The sequence below is a fragment of the Bufo bufo genome, chromosome 4 (genome assembly GCF_905171765.1).
Source record: "Bufo bufo chromosome 4, aBufBuf1.1, whole genome shotgun sequence".
Taxonomy (NCBI): domain Eukaryota; kingdom Metazoa; phylum Chordata; class Amphibia; order Anura; family Bufonidae; genus Bufo; species Bufo bufo.
In genome coordinates, this window is record NC_053392.1 from 618,490,910 (window position 1) to 618,510,782 (window position 19,873).

The window sequence follows — 19,873 nt, forward strand, 5'->3', positions numbered from 1 at the left end:
TTCAACAAAAAAAATTCTTGAGTCTAGAGCCACCATAGCTGGAAGGAGAAAACGAGTATTACAGGGGGCTTGCATTCCTGCTTGCTCCACCACCCCATTCACACTACCAAGAGTCAGGGATGTTTTTTTTTTTCTTTAAGTAAACCTCTTTGTGATTCTTTGTCATCAACATACGGTTTAACAAAAGGACACGCAAAAATAAAATGACCACCTTTTCCACAGTAATAACCTCCTAAAGTTCCTACTACCAGAACGAAAAGATACCTGACCCAGCTGCATGGGTTCCTCCCCTACCCCAGAGTTAAATGTCATATCACCCTAGGGAGCAGGTGAGACGAAACCACTCACAGAAGGGATCCCTTGCGCGGAGGGAACCTTACACCTCTCTCTAATACGTCTATCTAACCGTACTGCCAAAGACATAGCATTCTCCAATGTATCCGGGTACTCATGAAAAGCAAGGGCATCTTTCAATCTCTCAGATAACCCCTGACAAAACTGACTATGTAACGCGGGGTCATTCCACTCTGAATCAGTAGCCCATCTCCTAAACTCAACGCAGTAAGCCTCTGCAGTATGTTCACCTTGTAATAAATTACGCAATTTAGATTCCGCTATCAAGACCCGATCTGGATCATCATAAATTAATCCCAAGGCTTTAAAAAATTCTTCCACCGACCGGAGCGCCAGAGAACCGGACGGCAGAGAAAAGGCCCAGGATTGCGCGTCCCCTTTAAGCAGGTAAATGATTATCCCTACCCTCTGACTCTCATCACCAGACGAAGATGAACGCAGCCGAAAATACAACTTGCATGACTCTTTAAAGCGGATAAAGTCATCCACACCCCCTGCAAATCTATCAGGGAGAGCGACTTTAGGCTTCCCATAAATTTGACTTCCTCCTATTGCACCTGATGCCAGAGCATTCTGACACCGTGTGACCGAATTACCTAGATCCGCAACCTCTAGGGATAATCCCTGCATGTGATCAACTAGCGCATCAATTGACTCCATCTCAAAACAGCTGAGAAATGGCAGTCAAGGTATTGGCAGGTTATAATTAGGGATCGACCGATTATCGGTTTTCCCGATATTATCGGCCGATATTCAGGATTTTGAACGTTATCGGTATCGGCATCTATTTTGCCGATATACCGATAACGTATTGGGAACACAGAACGCGCTGCTCTCAGCGCTCTCCGTGTTCCCTCCGCAGCACAGGGGAGATGGAAGCAGTGTCTCCTCCCCCTGTGATGCTGCTGCTGCCGCCAATGAGAGGAGAGAAGACAAGAGGAGGGGAGGGGCTGTGGCCACCGCTCCACCAATGAAGATAAGTCTCTCGATCATTCATATACAGGAGGCGGGAGCTGGCTGCAGAATCACATAGCCGACTCCCGACCTCTATGAGCGGAAGCTGCGGTCCGCGGTAGTTAACCCTTAGGTGCCGCGGATCGCAGCTACCGCTCATAGAGGTCGGGAGTCGGCTATGTGATTCTGCAGCCAGCTCCCGCCTCCTGTATATGAATTAATGAAAGACTTATCTTCATTGGTGGCGCAGTGCGCCCCCCCCCCCCCCCCAAGCCCCCCAGTATTAATCATTGGTGGTGCAGTGCGCCCCCCACCCCCATCCCAATAGTAAAAACATTGGTGGTGCAGTGCGCCCCCCCACCCAGTATTAATCATTGGTGGCAGTGGCCACAGGATCCCCTCTCCCCTCCTACTCCGATCGGAGCCCCAGCTGTGTAATCCTGGGGCTCCGATCGGTTACCATGGCAGCCAGGACGCTATTAAAGCCCTGGCTGCCATGTTCAGCTCCATGCTGCTGTGTGCACAAAGCACAGAGCAGCAGGGACAGTGTGAGATCCTATTCACCCTGATAGAGATCTATCAGGGTGAATGGGACAAGGGTTCTAGTCCCTAAGGGGGCTAAAAGTTAGTAAAAAAAAAAACACAAAAATATTAAGTATAAATGAAAAAGATTTACAAAAAAAAATAAAAATACACGTTAACAATAAACATATTAATTTTCAGCAGATTTGTGTAGGAATTTTTTTTTTTTTCTCAAAAATGAAAATTCCCAGAATATCGGTATAAATTATCGGCTATCGGCCTGAAAGTTCACAAATTATCGGTATCGGCCCTAAAAAATCAATATCGGTCGATCCCTAGTTATAATGTCACGACGGACAGGATACAAGATACACAGAATATCAACAAACAAGTGTCTAGGCAAGAAGCTGGGGATAAAGGTCACCTACTGACAACCCCTTCCAGCTCTCCCTAGACTTCTATGCCCACGTTCAGACCCTGAAGGTGGGAATAAACATGTCCCCGTGCCTAGGCTGAAGATTCCCTAAAATCCCTAAGATGGTGAAAGGGGGAAAGAAGCAGCCTGCTCCCTCAGGACCTGGAGGGAGCCGGCGTCTCTCTAACAGCCTAGACAGACAACCACAAGATAACAAAACCAACTTATCTTTTACTGAGCAGGAACAGCAAATCCTTCCTTCCTTCCTCTGAGCCAGACAGAAGCTATAACCCGCACAGGACACTGGGAGTGGGCGTAATTTAAACTCAAACCAACGACCCCACCCAGTGCACCTGAAGGGAGGCGGATAGCTCAACTCCAAAACAGGCTCTGCGCGCTGTGCTGTGATGGCGGAGTACTTTGTGACCTCGCACTATGAAACGTCGCGTCACAGCACAGCAGGAAGAACATTGAATCTCGGGGGGGGGGGGGGGGGGGGGTTCAGAACAGGAAAGGCGAGTTAATTATATATTTTTTTTCTCAGATCTGAGGACTAATTAACTTGGAGGTTTTATTACCATGGGGGTCTGATCTGAGGTCTGAATGGGTGTGTTGGTAACATGGTGTCTGATCTGATGCCAGATTGGGGGGGGGGGCTTATAAACATTGGGGGCCTGAGCTGAGGTCTGATAAAAATTATTATTACTCTTCTTTTCCTCCTCTACAACCTAGGTGCGTCTCATGGGCAGGTGCGTCTTGTAGGTCGAATAATACTGTATACAGTTTTTATAGTTTTTTAATACAAAAAAAAATATTAAAAAATTACTTTTTCTTTTCATCTCCATATTCTGACCCCCATGACATTTTCAGTTATGTCTACGGAGCTGTGTAAGAGATCATTTTTTGCGGGACGATCTGTAGTTTTTATTGATACCATTTTGTGGTATGTTTTTTTCCATTACACAATTCGCCGTTAGTGATCAATATTTTTATCGGACGTAATGATGTTTATATTTTTGATTATTTACTTTTTTTTTTTATTTGGGGTAAAAGGGGGGGGGATTTGAATTTTTTTTTTTAAAAATAGTCCTAAAAGCCTTCTGGCCTATTACTGCTATGGGACGCCTTCCCTGATTTTAGCCAGGGAAAAGTGTTCCTGCCCCGAAAGTGCGTGTTTCTGGGGTTTTTTACCCCTCAGACGCCGCAGTCACATTTGAACACAGCATCTGAGGGGATTAATGTCTGTGAACGGCATTATCACTGATCACAGACATTAGCCCCGTATGTCTGCTGTATGGAACTGCAAGCACCCGGCGGCTAAGGCACTTGTTCCGGAGCAGACATCATCTTTAGAGACCCGACATCCACCGTACATGTATGGCGGATGTCAGGAAAGGGTTAAAGGGGACAGTTTAGGGGCCATTTTATTGCTGACAAGTTCTATTTAATTACAATTAATACAATCTTTTATGACACCAGAAACCATTTGCAAACAACAATAACATGAAATACAGAGTACAGTATACTCCACTGCTGCTGGGGGAGGTCAGTAGAAAGCTCCATTACATCAGTCTATAGAGGATTTGTAGAAACCTCAGCTTCACCTACCTGATGATCCAGTGGGATATTTGGTTTCTCCTCTGGACAGTCCTGGGAATACTGAGGACTCGGACATCTCTCTGGTGGATTTCTCTGACTGGATCCATCTGTAGGAAAAACACACAGTGACTGAATACATTGTCTATATCCAATGAGTGAATCTGTGATGCCGGCCGGTCCGTGGCTGCTGACATCTCCTTGTTCCTTGAAGGCCGTTGGAGCTCTTACCCAACTCCCTGCTCCGGTGGTCCATACCTGTTGACATTTCATTGTTCTGTCCACAGCGTGCTGATCTGTGGCCAGCTCTTGGCCTGCAGTGGCTTTGTCCGCCTGTAGGGCATGTGCTTCCTCTGTTTCTTAAAGGGCCAGCATGTGTGGCCCTAATCTGTCCACTCTATGGCTAGCCTCCCTGGGATATTTAAGGCACCCTCCCCTGTGGAATGGAGCCTGAGTAAGAGGTTCTAGTTGCTAGTTTCCTACCAAGGAGATCCACTCTTCAGTTCAGTTGCACATTTAGGCCGCTTTCAGATGAGCGAGTGTGACGCTGCGGACTCACATCGCAGCACCCGTCCTGAACTTCCAGCACTGCCAGGGTCGCATAGCATTATATTGATTTATGAAGCTATGTAACCCTTAGAGGTCTGGAATGTATTGGATAACACTGACAAAATGCTGTCAGTGTTATCCAATATGTTCCAGAACTGTAAGTGTTACATGCAGTACGCAGCCCTGCAGGGTGAGCGAGTGTGAGGTCACGGTTAATAGGCAGGACGAGGGTTGCTCTTGGTAATCACAGTTTATAGAAGACCCTGGGCAGGCGTACAGCAGTGATGGAGAGGCTGGCAGATGGATCCTCTGGGGCACTCTCTGTATATAGGGACCAGGCCAGGTGGTAGGTGAGGTGCCCTGGGTGTTGCAGGTTTATAAGATCCCTTTAAGTTCGTGATGCCAGTGCCAGTAACAGTGGCACACCGATTTCTTGTAGTAATAATTGAGGAACACATGTTGCAGTGAACCAAAACTTCATTTTACTGAACAAGTTAACTATTTACAGTCTTTGGTCAGTTCCACAGGTAAAAAGTTGTGACAGGCAGGCTTTACATCAAATGGCAGGCACAATGTTCTTGCAAGATACTCAGAGGGTTAAACACTTACAGATCAGGCTGCACTTTTCCTCAGGATCCTGTCTGTCTTTATCATAAGGCCCGTATGCTCTATTACTGGCTTTATCCTTGGTTAGGGAAAACTTCCTCTCGTATATGTCTCCTTGCTTTAAATATATCCTTCTGCTTTTCAGCTCTCTGTTTAGCTGGAACAAGCTTGGCTCTGCGATGTACTTTTCTAGGAACCTGGTTTCTCAGGAGGCAGGCTCCTCTCCTGGTGGCAAGCTAGAAGCCTGGGCTATCTAGATGCATGTCAGAAGCTGCTCCTCAGCTACTCTCTGGCTAAGGTGACTCTTGGCTTCTGTACACACTCTCTCAACAACCCTCTCTGGTCTGGACCTGGCTATTTATACTAGGGGGCTCCCTCTACTGTCTAGGAGGAGAAACTGCACCCCTACAGGCCTGGTACACAGGAGATAAACATAAATAACATGACAATATACATTAAAATGTCATCTAAAATACAATAACCATGTTCCACAGGAGGTGGAGAACAACGTGACCCCAATTGAACCCTTGTGTAGTGCCCACCCTTACGTAGTGGGACACTGCATTACATAGATTCATAAATCAGTATAATGTGACCCCGGCAGTGCTGGGAGGTCAGGACGGGTGACACTTGCTCATCTGAAAGCGGCCTTATTCACCTCTGCCTGTTAACTGGATTTAACTTATTGCTGCCTGACCTGACCTCTGCCTGTTTCTAGTACTGACCCTTTGCTGCCTACTCTGATCTTTGCACTGTTTACTGCATTACACAAACGCTTTCTGTCTTTGCTGGTCTTGTGGCTACAGTTCTGACTGATCCCTTGGTGCTTTTCATTGGTATCTCTTGATCCCAGTGGGTCAGCAGCCACTGAACAGAGACTACTTCCAAAGGGTAGTGGCCTGGTGGTTCCCCTGCAGTGATGTCCATATGGATTAAAGGGTAAGGACTGGGGGGGGGGGGGTAATCTAGCTGCTCCTTTAGCAGTAGCCCCAGCCAAATCTGTGGCACAGCACATCTACATCCGCACTCTGATTCAAAACTGTTCTCCCCTCTACAGTCATGGAAGGTCTCCTCTTACCCGGTGATGTGAGGGACTGGTGATTCTCCATCATGATGTCCTTGTACAGATCCTTGTGTTCTTCTAAATATTCCCACTCCTCCATGGAGAAATAGACAGCGACATCCTGACACCTTATAGGAACCTGACAACACAAGGACACAGTCATTACCAGACCCCTCCCTTGGCGTTATTGTATAATGTCCCAGCATTCCCAGCAGCGCTCACCTCTCCGCTCAGCAGCTCAGTGATCCTGGTGGTAAGTTCTAGGATCTTCTGCTCATGTATCAGGGAATGAGGTGGAGGCTCGGTGATGGGGCTCTGGGTCCTGCTCCGTCCTCCTGACACACGGGGTGTCACACACTCACCAGACGACTTCTTCACTACTGTGTAATCCTGTGTATAGGGAGACGCCGATCACTAAAGAGATTCTAAGAATCCTTCACCTTTCCAGTCATTTCCCTGGTTTATTACTAGAGATACGAGTGATGTCATGTGAAATCTCACCTCTCCAGTTATCAAGGAGATGATCTCCAGGGTGAGGTCTAATATCCTTGCAGACATGTGGTCTCTGTCCTTCTCCATCCTTGGTGGGTCCTTGATGGAATAGACCATTGGCTCTAAAAAGAAGAGAGTCCTGCACCTAAGGAACCTGAGGGAAAGAAGGAGGATTGTGAGCAAAATCACATCTTACATGAACTAAAGTGTCTCAAAAATTAGGAATGACAAAACTCTACCAATATTGTACAACGGAGGTGACTTCTCTATTGAGGTGTCTTATACATACCAGACTGGTGACCATAATAAATCAGTCAGCCGGCCTCCTGCTATACAGGTAATACAGTGTTACACAGGATACACATCGCAGTCTACCACATACAGCAGACGGTTCTCATCTTATTTTTACTGTAAATGTCTTTATTAATGGGACGACTGATAGGAAGTTCACAGACACTTGATCTGACATGCTTTCTGCAGCCTTTGAGAATTTGAAAGTTCTCCAATGTAATGACTCACATTTGGTCTCAGGACTGTGTTTAACCACCTCAGCTCCCCTAGCTTAAACACCCTTAATGACCAGACCACTTTTTACACTTCTGACCCAAACTACTTTCACCGTTTATTGCTCGGTCATGCAACTTACCACCCAAATGAATTTTACCTCCTTTTCTTCTCACTAATAGAGCTTTCATTTGGTGGTATTTCATTGCTGCTGACATTTTTACTTTTTTTGTTATTAATCGAAATTTAACGATTTTTTTGCAAAAAAATGACATTTTTCACTTTCAGTTGTAAAATTTTGCAAAAAAAACGACATCCATATATAAATTTTTCTCTAAATTTATTGTTCTACATGTCTTTGATAAAAAAAAAATGGTTTGGGTAAAAGTTATAGCGTTTACAAACTATGGTACAAAAATGTGAATTTCCGCTTTTTGAAGCAGCTCTGACTTTCTGAGCACCTGTCATGTTTCCTGAGGTTCTACAATGGCCAGACAGTACAAACACCCCACCATTTCGGAAAGTAGACACCCTAAGGTATTCGCTGATGGGCATAGTGAGTTCATAGAACTTTTTATTTTTTGTCACGAGTTAGCGGAAAATGATGATTTTTTTTTTTTTCTTACAAAGTCTCATATTCCACTAACTTGTGACAAAAAATAAAAACTTCTATGAACTGACTATGCCCATCACGAAATACCTTGGGGTGTCTTCTTTCCAAAATGGGGTCACTTGTGGGGTAGTTATACTGCCCTGGCATTCTAGGGGCCCTAATGTGTGGTAAGTAGTTTGAAATCAAAATGTGTAAAAAATGTCCTGTGAAATCCGAAAGGTGCTCTTTGGAATGTGGGCCCCTTTGCCCACCTAGGCTGCAAAAAAGTGTCACACATCTGGTATCTCCGTACTCAGGAGAAGGTGGGGAATGTGTTTTGGGGTGTCATTTTACATACAGGGAGTGCAGAATTATTAGGCAAGTTGTATTTTTGAGGATTAATTTTATTATTGAACAATAACCATGTTCTCAATGAACCGAAAAAAGTCATTAATATCAAAGCTGAATATTTTTGGAAGTAGTTTTTAGTTTGTTTTTAGTTTTAGCTATTTTAGGGGGATATCTGTGTGGGCAGGTGACTATTACTGTGCATAATTATTAGGCAACTTAACAAAAAACAAATATATACCCATTTCAATTATTTATTTTTACCAGTGAAACCAATATAACATCTCAACATTCACAAATATACATTTCTGACATTTAAAAACAAAACAAAAACAAATCAGTGACCAATATAGCCACCTTTCTTTGCAAGGACACTCAAAAGCCTGCCATCCATGGATTCTGTCAGTGTTTTGATCTGTTCACCATCAACATTGCGTGCAGCAGCAACCACAGCCTCCCAGACACTGTTCAGAGAGGTGTACTGTTTTCCCTCCTTGTAAATCTCACATTTGATGATGGACCACAGGTTCTGATTGGGGTTCAGATCAGGTGAACAAGGAGGCCATGTCATTAGATTTTCTTCTTTTATACCCTTTCTTGCCAGCCACGCTGTGGAGTACTTGGACGCGTGTGATGGAGCATTGTCCTGCATGAAAATCATGTTTTTCTTGAAGGATGCAGACTTTTTCCTGTACCACTGCTTGAAGAAGGTGTCTTCCAGAAACTGGCAGTAGGACTGGGAGTTGAGCTTGACTCCATCCTCAACCTGAAAAGGCCCTACAAGCTCATCTTTGATGATACCAGCCCAAACCAGTACTCCACCTCCACCTTGCTGGCGTCTGAGTCGGACTGGAGCTCTCTGCCCTTTACCAATCCAGCCACGGGCCCATCCATCTGGCCCATCAAGACTCACTCTCATTTCATCAGTCCATAAAACCTTAGAAAAATCAGTCTTGAGATATTTCTTGGCCCAGTCTTGACGTTTCAGCTTGTGTGTCTTGTTCAGTGGTGGTCGTCTTTCAGCCTTTCTTACCTTGGCCATGTCTCTGAGTATTGCACACCTTGTGCTTTTGGGCACTCCAGTGATGTTGCAGCTCTGAAATATGGCCAAACTGGTGGCAAGTGGCATCTTGGCAGCTGCACGCTTGACTTTTCTCAGTTCACGGGCAGTTATTTTGCGCCTTGGTTTTTCCACACGCTTCTTGCGACCCTGTTGACTATTTTGAATGAAACGCTTGATTGTTCGATGATCACGCTTCAGAAGCTTTGCAATTTTAAGAGTGCTGCATCCCTCTGCAAGATATCTCACTATTTTTGACTTTTCTGAGCCTGTCAAGTCCTTCTTTTGACCCATTTTGCCAAAGGAAAGGAAGTTGCCTAATAATTATGCACACCTAATATAGGGTGTTGATGTCATTAGACCACACCCCTTCTCATTACAGAGATGCACATCACCTAATATGCTTAATTGGTAGTAGGCTTTCGAGACTATACAGCTTGGAGTAAGACAACATGCATAAAGAGGATGATATGGTCAAAATACTCATTTGCCTAATAATTCTGCACGCAGTGTATACCCATGCTGAGTGAGATAAATATCTCGGTCAAATGCCAACTTTGTATAAAAAAATGGGAAAAGTTTTCTTTTGCCAAGATATTTCTCTCACCCAGCATGGGTATATGTAAAAAGACACCCCAAAACACATTGCCCAACTTCTCCTGAGTACGGGGATACCAGATGTGTGACACTTTTTTGCAGCCTAGGTGGGCAAAGGGGCCCACATTCCAAATAACACCTTTCAGATTTCACCGGCCATTTTTTACTGATTTTGATTTCAAACCACTTCTCACGCATTCGGGCCCCTAGAATCCCAGGGCAGTATAACTACCCCACAAGTGACCCCATTTTGGAAAGAAGACACCCCCAGGTATTTCGTGATGGGCATAGTGAGTTCATGGAAGTTTTTATTTTTTGTCACAAGTTAGTGGAATATGAGACTTTGTAAGAAAAAAAAAAAAATCATCATTTTCCGCTAACTTGTGACAAAAAATAAAAAATTCTAGGAACTCGCCATGCCCCTCACGGAATACCTTGGGGTGTCTTCTTTCCAAAATGGGGTCACTTGTGGGGTAGTTATACTGCCCTGGCATTCTAGGGGCCCTAATGTGTGGTAAGTAGGTAAATGACCTGTGAAATCCGAAAGGTGCTCTTTGGAATGTGGGCCCCTTTGCCCACCTAGGCTGCAAAAAAGTGTCACACATGTAGTATCGCCGTATTTAGGAGAAGTTGGGCAATGTGTTTTGGGGTGTCATTTTACATATACCCATGCTGGGTGAGATAAATATCTTGGTCAAATGCCAACTTTGTATAAAAAAATGGGAAAAGTTGTCTTTTGCCAAGATATTTCTCTCACCCAGCATGGGTATATGTAAAATGACACCCCAAAACACATTGCCCAACTTCTCCTGAGTACGGCGATACCACATGTGTGACACTTTTTTGCAGCCTAGATGCGCAAAGGGGCCCACATTCCTTTTATGAGGGCATTTTTAGACATTTGGATCCCAGACTTCTTCTCAGGGCCCCTAAAATGCCAGGGCAGTATAAATACCCCACATGTGACCCCATTTTGGAAAGAAGACACCCCAAGGTATTCAATGAGGGGCATGGCGAGTTCATAGAAATTTATTTTTTTGGCACAAGTTAGCGGAAATTTTTTATTTATTTATTTTTCTCACAAAGTCTCCCTTTCCGCTAACTTGGGACAAAAATTTCAATCTTTCATGGACTCAATATGCCCCTCAGTGAATACCTTGGGGTGTCTTCTTTCCGAAATGGGGTCACATGTGGGGTATTTATACTGCCCTGGCATTCTAGGGGCCCTAAAGCGTGAGAAGAAGTCTGGAATATAAATGTCTAAAAATTTTTACGCATTTGGATTCCGTGAGGGGTATGGTGAGTTCATGTGAGATTAAATTTTTTGACACAAGTTAGTGGAATATGAGACTTTGTTAGAAAAAAAATATATATTTCCGCTAACTTGGGCCAAAAAAATGTCTGAATGGAGCCTTACAGGGGGGTGATCAATGACAGGGGGGTGATCAGGGAGTCTATATGGGGTGATCACCCCCCTGTCATTGATCACCCCCCTATAAGGCTCCATTCAGATGTCCGTATGTGTTTTGCGGATCCGATCCATGTATCCGTGGATCCGTAAAAAACATACGGACATTTGAATGTAGCCTTACAGGAGGGTGATCAATGACAGGGGGGTGATCAGGGAGTCTATATGGGGTGATCAGGGGTGAATAAGGGGTTAATAAGTGACGGGGGGGGTGTAGTGTAGTGTGGTGCTTGGTGCTACTTATTACTGAGCTGCCTGTGTCCTCTGGTGGTCGATCCAAACAAAAGGGACCACCAGAGGACCAGGTAGCAGGTATATTAGAGGCTGTTATCAAAACAGCGTCTAATATACCTGTTAGGGGTTTAAAAAAATCACATCTCCAGCCTGCCAGCGAACGATCGCCGCTGGCAGGCTGGAGATCCACTCGCTTACCTTTCGATCCTGTGAACGCGCGCGCGCCTGTGTGCGCGCGTTCACAGGAAATCTCGCGTCTCGCGAGATGACGCGTATATGCGTGACTCTGCGCTGCGCTGCCACCTCCGGAACGCGATCCTGCGTTAGGCGGTCCGGAGGTGTTTAAAGTGAACCTGAGTTTTCAAAAAAGGTTTGTATAATGGCAGTGCGTCTTTGTACAGTCTGTGAAGGAACTTTTATGTTTGGGCTTACCTTAAGTTTATTTCAGCCATATTATCTCATTTCAGCTGCACAGCTAGATGCATTTCACTCACAAGCAGGGGGTGTCTCCCTTCTACAGGTACTGTATGCAGTGATCTCACTTCCCTTACTTTCCACTAAGGAGCTCAGAAAGCTGATAAAGAGGGATAAATCACACTTACAGAAAGGCAGGAGGCTCCTGGGATCTTCAGAAGCTTCGTAGAAGCAGTTATTTTATCAGGGTCAGGATCTCAGCCGGCTCTGACACCCCCCACTTCCTCTCATCCGTCTTCTGGGTCTGGGTAATGTTTCTGTATAATGACTCCTAATTTCTTTGATCGTATCTCAGTCACTGGGATTTAATGTGAAACAATTGTATTAAATTGGTTGTGTCACTTCAATAAGTAGCATTTATCATGTAGAGAAAGTTAATACAAGCCACTTACTAATGTATTGTTATTATCCATATTGCCTCCTTTGCTGGCTGGATTCATTTTTCCATCAAATTATACACAGCTCGTTTCCATGGTTACAGCCCACCCTGCAATCCATTAGTGGTGGTCGTACTTGCAGACTACAAGAAAAAGCGTCGGCCTCTCTGGTGGCCGGGACCATGGGAGCGCACATAGGCTAGTGCTATTTGTTATATTGTGGAAGCACGACCACCACTAATGGATTGCAGGGTGGTCTGTAACCATGTAACTAGTATATTCCAGGGATTCATTCAGACCCTGCGGTGTCAGGGAGATAAACCGGAAGATCCAATCCATCTCTTTTCTACAGAAGTGCTGATAAGATTGTGGCCCCCACTCAACTGGAGTCAGACAAAGTGTTGGGTCCCCATCAAGCACCTGTGCACAATGTCCTGGTATATCCGTTCTATGTACATTCCCTGAGTGTGATTAGGGAGAGTTCAGGCGTCTTCCCCCAAATTATTGTTTTATTATTATTTTTTCTTGATACTTACTGTTCACCTCCTTTATTTAGTTTTATTTAAACCACCAGAGTTTTTGGGTGAGTCCTGCTGTTACCTCCTTCTTTTTTTTTATTTTTTTAGAAATTTATATTATTATAATATCTTTTGTAATTATTTTACATCTATAAGAGATTGCTTACAGTTTCCACATCCATCCTCCTCCAGGTACCTTATTCTATCCTGTTGGCGCCCTTCTCCCCTCCCCCCCTCTCTGAGTTTCACCCTCAGGGTATTATACTAAACTCCTATTTTCTTTTATATACTTTTTTATTGACATCACTATCTGACCGGTGGGGGTCCGACACCTGCCCCCCCGCTGATCAGCTGTTTATAGAGGGGGCTGTGCCCCATGCGAGCCCTGCTTCCTCTGTATTACACTGCCCATCCTCCCCCCTGTAGCGGCGGTGTAGTGCGATTACAATTACTTGCTTCATTCAAGTCTATGGAGCGAGTTCTAGTAATTATACTGCTCCTCCGAGACAGCGGGCAGTCTAATGAAGAGGAGGTAACACTCACATGGAGCGCTGCCTCCTCTTCAAACAGCTGATCAGCGCGGGTGCCGGGTGTCGGACCTTCACAGATCTGATACTGATGACCTATCCTGAGGAAAGGTCATCCATATAAAACCCCTGCACAACCCCTTTAAGATGGAAATGTCATCATTCAACTCCAGCGGCGTTCTCTTTATTCCAGAAGGACGGTCTTATTTAATAACCGCAACTCATACGCTTTATTCTCCCTCTCATGAAGTAATCCAATAATCCTCCCAAAAAACCCAACAAGGCAACATTATTTTAAGGGGCAGCACTATTGTGAGGGGGCACTAAGGGGACAGCACTATTGTGAGGGGGCACTAAGGGGACAGCACTATTGTGAGGGGGCACTAAAGGGACAGCACTATTGTGAGGGGGCACTAAGGGGACAGCACTATTGTGAGGGGGCACTAAGGGGACAGCGCTATTGTGAGGGGGCACTAAGGGGACAGCACTATTGTGAGGGGGCACTAAGGGGACAGCACTATTGTGAGGGGGCACTAAGGGGACAGCACTATTGTGTGGGGGCACTAAGGGGATAGCACTATTGTGAGGGGGCACTAAGGGAACAGCACTATTGTGAGGGGGCACTAAGGGGACAGCACTATTGTGAGGGGGCACTAAGGGGACAGCACTATTGTGAGGGGCACTAAAGGGACAGCACTATTGTGAGGGGGCACTAAGGGGACAGCACTATTGTGAGGGGGCACTAAGGGGACAGCACTATTGTGAGGGGGCACTAAGGGGACAGCACTATTGTGTGGGGGCACTAAGGGGATAGCACTATTGTGAGGGGGCACTAAGGGAACAGCACTATTGTGAGGGGGCACTAAGGGGGCAGCACTATTGTGAGGGGGCACTAAGGGGACAGCACTATTGTGAGGGGGCACTAAGGGGACAGCACTATTGTGAGGGGCACTAAGTGGACAGCACTATTGTGAGGGGCACTAAGGGGACAGCACTATTGTGAGGGGGCACTGAGGGGACAGCACTATTGTGAGGGGGCACTAAGGGGACAGCACTATTGTGAGGGGGCACTAAGGGTTCAGCACTATTGTGAGGGGGTACTAAGGGGACAGCACTATTGTGAGGGGGCACTAAGGGGACAGCACTATTGTGAGGGGGCACTAAGGGGACAGCACTATTGTGAGGGGGCACTAAGAGGACAGCACTATTGTGTGGGGGCACTAAGGGGACAGCACTATTGTGTGGGGGCACTAAGGGGACAGCACTATTGTGAGGGGGCACTAAGGGGACAGCACTATTGTGAGGGGGCACTAAGGGGACAGCACTATTGTGAGGGGGCACTAAGGGGACAGCACTATTGTGAGGGGGCACTAAGGGGGCAGCACTATTGTGAGGGGGCACTAAGGGGACAGCACTATTGTGAGGGGGCACTAAGAGGACAGCACTATTGTGAGGGGGCACTAAGGGGACAGCACTATTGTGAGGGGGCACTAAGGGGACAGCACTATTGTGTGGGGGCACTAAGGGGACAGCACTATTGTGTGGGGGCACTAAGGGGACAGCACTATTGTGAGGGGGCACTAAGGGGACAGCACTATTGTGAGGGGGCACTAAGGGGACAGCACTATTGTGAGGGGGCACTAAGGGGACAGCACTATTGTGAGGGGGCACTAAGGGGACAGCACTATTGGGAGGGGGCACTAAGGGGACAGCACTATTGTGAGGGGGCACTAAGGGGACAGCACTATTGTGAGGGGGCACTAAGGGGACAGCACTATTGTGTGGGGGCACTAAGGGGACAGCACTATTGTGTGGGGGCACTAAGGGGACAGCACTATTGTGTGGGGGCACTAAGGGGACAGCACTATTGTGAGGGGGCACTAAGAGGACAGCACTATTGTGAGGGGGCACTAAGGGGACAGCACTATTGTGAGGGGGCACTAAGGGGACAGCATTATTGTGAGGGGGTACTAAGGGGACAGCACTATTGTGAGGGGGCACTAAGGGGACAGCACTATTGTGAGGGGGCACTACTAAGAGGACAGCACTATTGTGAGGGGGCACTAAGGGGACAGCATTATTGTGAGGGGGTACTAAGGGGACAGCACTATTGTGAGGGGGCACTAAGGGGACAGCACTATTGTGAGGGGGCACTAAGGGGACAGCACTATTGTGAGGGGGCACTACTAAGGGGACAGCACTATTGTGAGGGGGCACTAAGGGGACAGCACTATTGTGAGGGGGCACTAAGGGGACAGCACTACTGTGAGGGGGCACTACTAAGGGGACAGCACTGTTGTGAGGGGCACTAAGGGGACAGCACTATTGTGAGGGGGCACTAAGGGGACAGCACTATTGTGAGGGGGCACTAAGGGGACAGCACTACTGTGAGGGGGCACTACTAAGGGGACAGCACTGTTGTGAGGGGCACTACTAAGGGGACAGCACTATTGTGAGGGGGCACTAAGGGGACAGCACTATAGTGAGGGGGCACTACTAAGGGGACAGCACTATAGTGAGGGGCACTAAGGGGACAGCACTGTTGTGAGGGGCACTACTAAGGGGACAGCACTATTGTGAGGGGCACTAAGGGGACAGCACTGTTGTGAGGGGCACTACTAAGGGGACAGCACTATTGTGAGGGGGCACTAAGGGGACAGCACTATTGTGAGGGGGCACTAAGGGGACAGCACTATTGTGAGGGGGCACTAAGGGGACAGCGCTATTGTGAGGGGGCACTGAGGGGACAGCACTATTGTGAGGGGGCACTAAGGGGACAGCACTATTGTGAGGGGGTGTTCTGCCAGATCTCTATAGCTTGCCGAAAGTCTATAGCGGAAGTGACGTGGTGCGCTGCGCAAGCGCACAAGCGCACTTCCACAAATCATCCGAATCATCGTCTTAAAGTGACAGTCACCTCCAGTAAAATACAGCATCTACATTAATTTGTACCCTCGCGGGGTCGCTTCGCTCGCCACGCATCGGGCTCGGCCTCGCTGCGCTCGGCATTTAGTAATACTAACTCTATGCCGCCATTGATAGTAAAGAAGGAAATGGATAGTAAAGAAAGAGACTATCCATCTCTTTCTTTACTATCCATTTCCTTCTTTACTATCAATGGCGGCATAGAGTTAGTATTACTAAATGCCGAGCGCAGCGAGGCCGAGCCCGATGCGTGGCGAGCGAAGCGACCCCACGAGGGTACAAATTAGGGATCGACCGATATTGATTTTTTAGGGCCGATACCGATAATTTGTGAACTTTCAGGCCGATAGCCGATAATTCATACCGATATTCTGGGAATTTTCATTTTTGAGAAAAAAAAAAAATTCCTACACAAATCTGCTGAAAATTAATATGTTTATTGTTAATGTGTATTTTTTTATTTATAAGTCTTTTTCATTTATACTTAATATTTTTGTGTTTTATTTTTTACTAACTTTTAGCCCCCTTAGGGACTAGAACCCTTGTCCTATTCCCCCTGATAGATCTCTATCAGGGTGAATAGGAGCTCACACTGTCCCTGCTGCTCTGTGCTTTGTGCACACAGCAGCAGGGAGCTGAACATGGCAGCCAGGGCTTCAATAGCGTCCTGGCTGCCATGGTAACCGATCGGAGACCCAGGCTTACACAGCTGGGGCTCCGATCGGAGGAGGAGGGGAGAGGGGATCCTGTGGCCACTGCCACCAATGATTTATACTGGGGGGGGGGGGGGGGGGGGCGCACTGCGCCACCAATGAAGATAAGTCTCTCAATCATTCATATACAGGAGGGGGGAGCTGCAGAATCACATAGCCGGCTCCCGACCTCTATGAGCGATAGCTGCGATCCGCGGCACCTGAGGAGTTAACTACCGCGGATCGCAGCTATCGCTCATAGAGGTCGGGAGCCGGCTATGTGATTCTGCAGCTCCCCCCTCCTGTATATGAATGATTGAGAGACTTATCTTCATTGGTGGCGCAGCGGCCACAGCCCCTCCCCTCCTCTTGTCTCCTCTCCTGCTATTGGCGGCAGCGGCATCACAGGGGGAGGGAGACACTGCTTCCTTCTCCCCTGTGCTGCTGAGGGAACGCGGAGAGCGCTGAGAGCAGCGCGTTCTGTGTTCCCAATACGTTATCGGTATATCGGCAAAATAGATGCCGATAACGTTCAAAATCCTCAATATCGGCCAAACCGATAATCGGTCGATCCCTAGTACAAATTAATGTGGATTAATGGAGATGACTGTCACTTTAAGAAACCTATACCCTTAAGTGTGCGCACGCGCGGTGCTGCAGGAATGCTTCGCTTTAGTACGCTTGCGCAGCGCGCCACGTCACTTCCGCTATAGACTTTCGGCAGAACACCGGCACTAAGGGGACAGCACTATCATGACGGGGAACTTAAAGGGGCAGTACTATTGTGAGGGGGTACTACTAAGGGGACATGATTGAAGACCCCTCTAATCCAGGAGAACAGCCCCTCTTACAGGGGTCTGGGGGGTCTCCTAATATTCCAGGGGGAGAGCAGACATGTCTGAGGAGAACTCCCCTCCTGACCTCCAGACTGTGTGAGCAGAGACTCTCTATGGCCGGTGCTGCCCCCTGCTGGCTGGACCTGCTATATGTCACCTATAGAACCGCTTCATTCTAATAAACCCAGAACCAAGACCAATAACTGACCTGCAGATCTCACCTCCTGGGGCTGCAGGACCTGCGATGACGTCACACTGGTCACATGACAGGAAGTGCTGCACAGTGAAAGACCTCCCCTGCTTTACTCCTCCCCTCATGTGACTGATCACATGACTGTGACATCATCAAAGGTCCTGAAGTCACTAGGATATAATATGGTTCTGTCTAAATCCCATAATTCAGAGGGACCTGGTCCTCCCCAGTCATAGGAAATAGCCGGTGTAGCGTTACATTACCCTACCTCGTGAGATTTCCCTACCTCCTGACTTTCTGTCGCATCGGAGATGACGTATGGGGGCGTGCCTTAGGTTTGACCATCTGTGCATGCGCAAAAGGACAGTATAGGGAAAATCTCCTGCCGATTTTAGCAGCACACCGGGACACTGCGCATGCGTCGGGGAGCCGACGTAGGGAAATATTACGGCCCAGTGCGCAAGCGCGGTTAACTCATGAAAATCCACCTGATATACGCGCCTGCGCAGTGTGGGGGTAGGGAAAAATTACGTCCCAGTGCGCAAGCGCCGAGGGTAGTATAAATATCCATTTCAAAAGCGCTTTTAACCCTTTGCAGAAGCTATTGTCATATTGGTTCTTGAGTGATTGTTATCTCATATATAGGTTTTATTATATGGGGGGTCTGTCTGCGCAGTATATGGGGGGTCTGTCTGCGCAGTATATGGGGGGGTCTGCGCAGTATATGGGGGGGTCTGTCTGCGCAGTATATGGGGGGGTCTGTCTGCGCAGTATATGGGGGGGTCTGTCTGCGCAGTATATGGGGGGGTCTGTCTGCACAGTATATGGGGGGGTCTGTCTGCGCAGTAGACGGGGGGATGTCTGCGCAGTATATGGGGGGGGTCTGTCTGCGCAGTATATGGGGGGTCTGCGCAGTATATGTGGGGGGTCTGTCTGCGCAGTATATGGGGGGGTCTGTCTGCACAGTATATGGGGGGGTCTGTCTGCGCAGTATATGGGGGGTCTGTCTGCGCAGTATATGGGGGGGTCTGTCTGCGCAGTATATGGGGGGTCTGTCTGCGCAGTATATGGGGGGGGTCTGTCTGCGCAGTATATGGGGGGGTCTGTCTGCGCAGTATATGGGGGGGTCTGTCTGCGCAGTATATGGGGGGGTCTGTCTGCGCAGTATATGGGGGGGTCTGTCTGCGCAGTATATGGGGGGGTCTGTCTGCGCAATATATGGGGGGGTCTGTCTGCGCAGTATATGGGGGGGTCTGTCTGCGCAGTATATGGGGGGGTCTGTCTGCGCAGTATATGGGGGGTCTGCGCAGTATATGGGGGGTCTGTCTGCGCAGTATATGGGGGGGTCTGTCTGCGCAGTATATGGGGGGGTCTGTCTGCGCAGTATATGGGGGGTCTGTCTGCGCAGTATATGGGGGGGTCTGTCTGCGCAGTATATGGGGGGGTCTGTCTGCGCAGTATGTGGGGGGGTCTGTCTGCGCAGTATATGGGGGGTCTGTCTGCGCAGTATATGGGGGGGCCTGTCTGCGCAGTATATGGGGGGGTCTGTCTGCGCAGTATATGGGGGGGTCTGTCTGCGCAGTATATGGGGGGGTCTGTCTGCGCAGTATATGGGGGGTCTGCGCAGTATATGGGGGGTCTGTCTGCGCAGTATATGGGGGGGTCTGTCTGCGCAGTATATGGGGGGGTCTGTCTGCGCAGTATATGGGGGGGTCTGTCTGCGCAGTATATGGGGGGGTCTGTCTGCGCAGTATATGGGGGGGTCTGTCTGCGCAGTATATGGGGGGTCTGCGCAGTATATGGGGGGTCTGTCTGCGCAGTATATGGGGGGGTCTGTCTGCGCAGTATATGGGGGGGTCTGTCTGCGCAGTATATGGGGGGGTCTGTCTGCGCAGTATATGGGGGGGTCTGTCTGCGCAGTATATGGGGGGGGTCTGTCTGCGCAGTATATGGGGGGGTCTGTCTGCGCAGTATATG

At 47.8% G+C, this 19,873-nt stretch overlaps 1 protein-coding gene and 1 long non-coding RNA gene across 4 annotated transcripts in view; both read right to left on the reverse strand.

Annotated features, from left to right (window-relative positions):
* Nucleotides 1-19,873, reverse strand: part of LOC120999656 (oocyte zinc finger protein XlCOF6-like) — a 288,892-nt gene that overhangs the window by 89,708 nt on the left and 179,311 nt on the right. The gene's annotated exons all lie outside the window — the stretch shown is intronic.
* On the reverse strand, nucleotides 6,394-17,964 carry LOC120999740. 2 transcript variants are annotated; one of them, XR_005778600.1, is made up of 4 exons: nucleotides 17,912-17,964; nucleotides 11,957-12,126; nucleotides 6,561-6,705; nucleotides 6,394-6,449 (listed from the first exon to the last, which is right to left on the reverse strand). It is a non-coding gene; the product is annotated as an uncharacterized LOC120999740 (long non-coding RNA). The 2 variants fall into 2 exon arrangements; XR_005778601.1 differs by lacking the exon at nucleotides 11,957-12,126 and having other exon boundaries at nucleotides 17,912-17,962.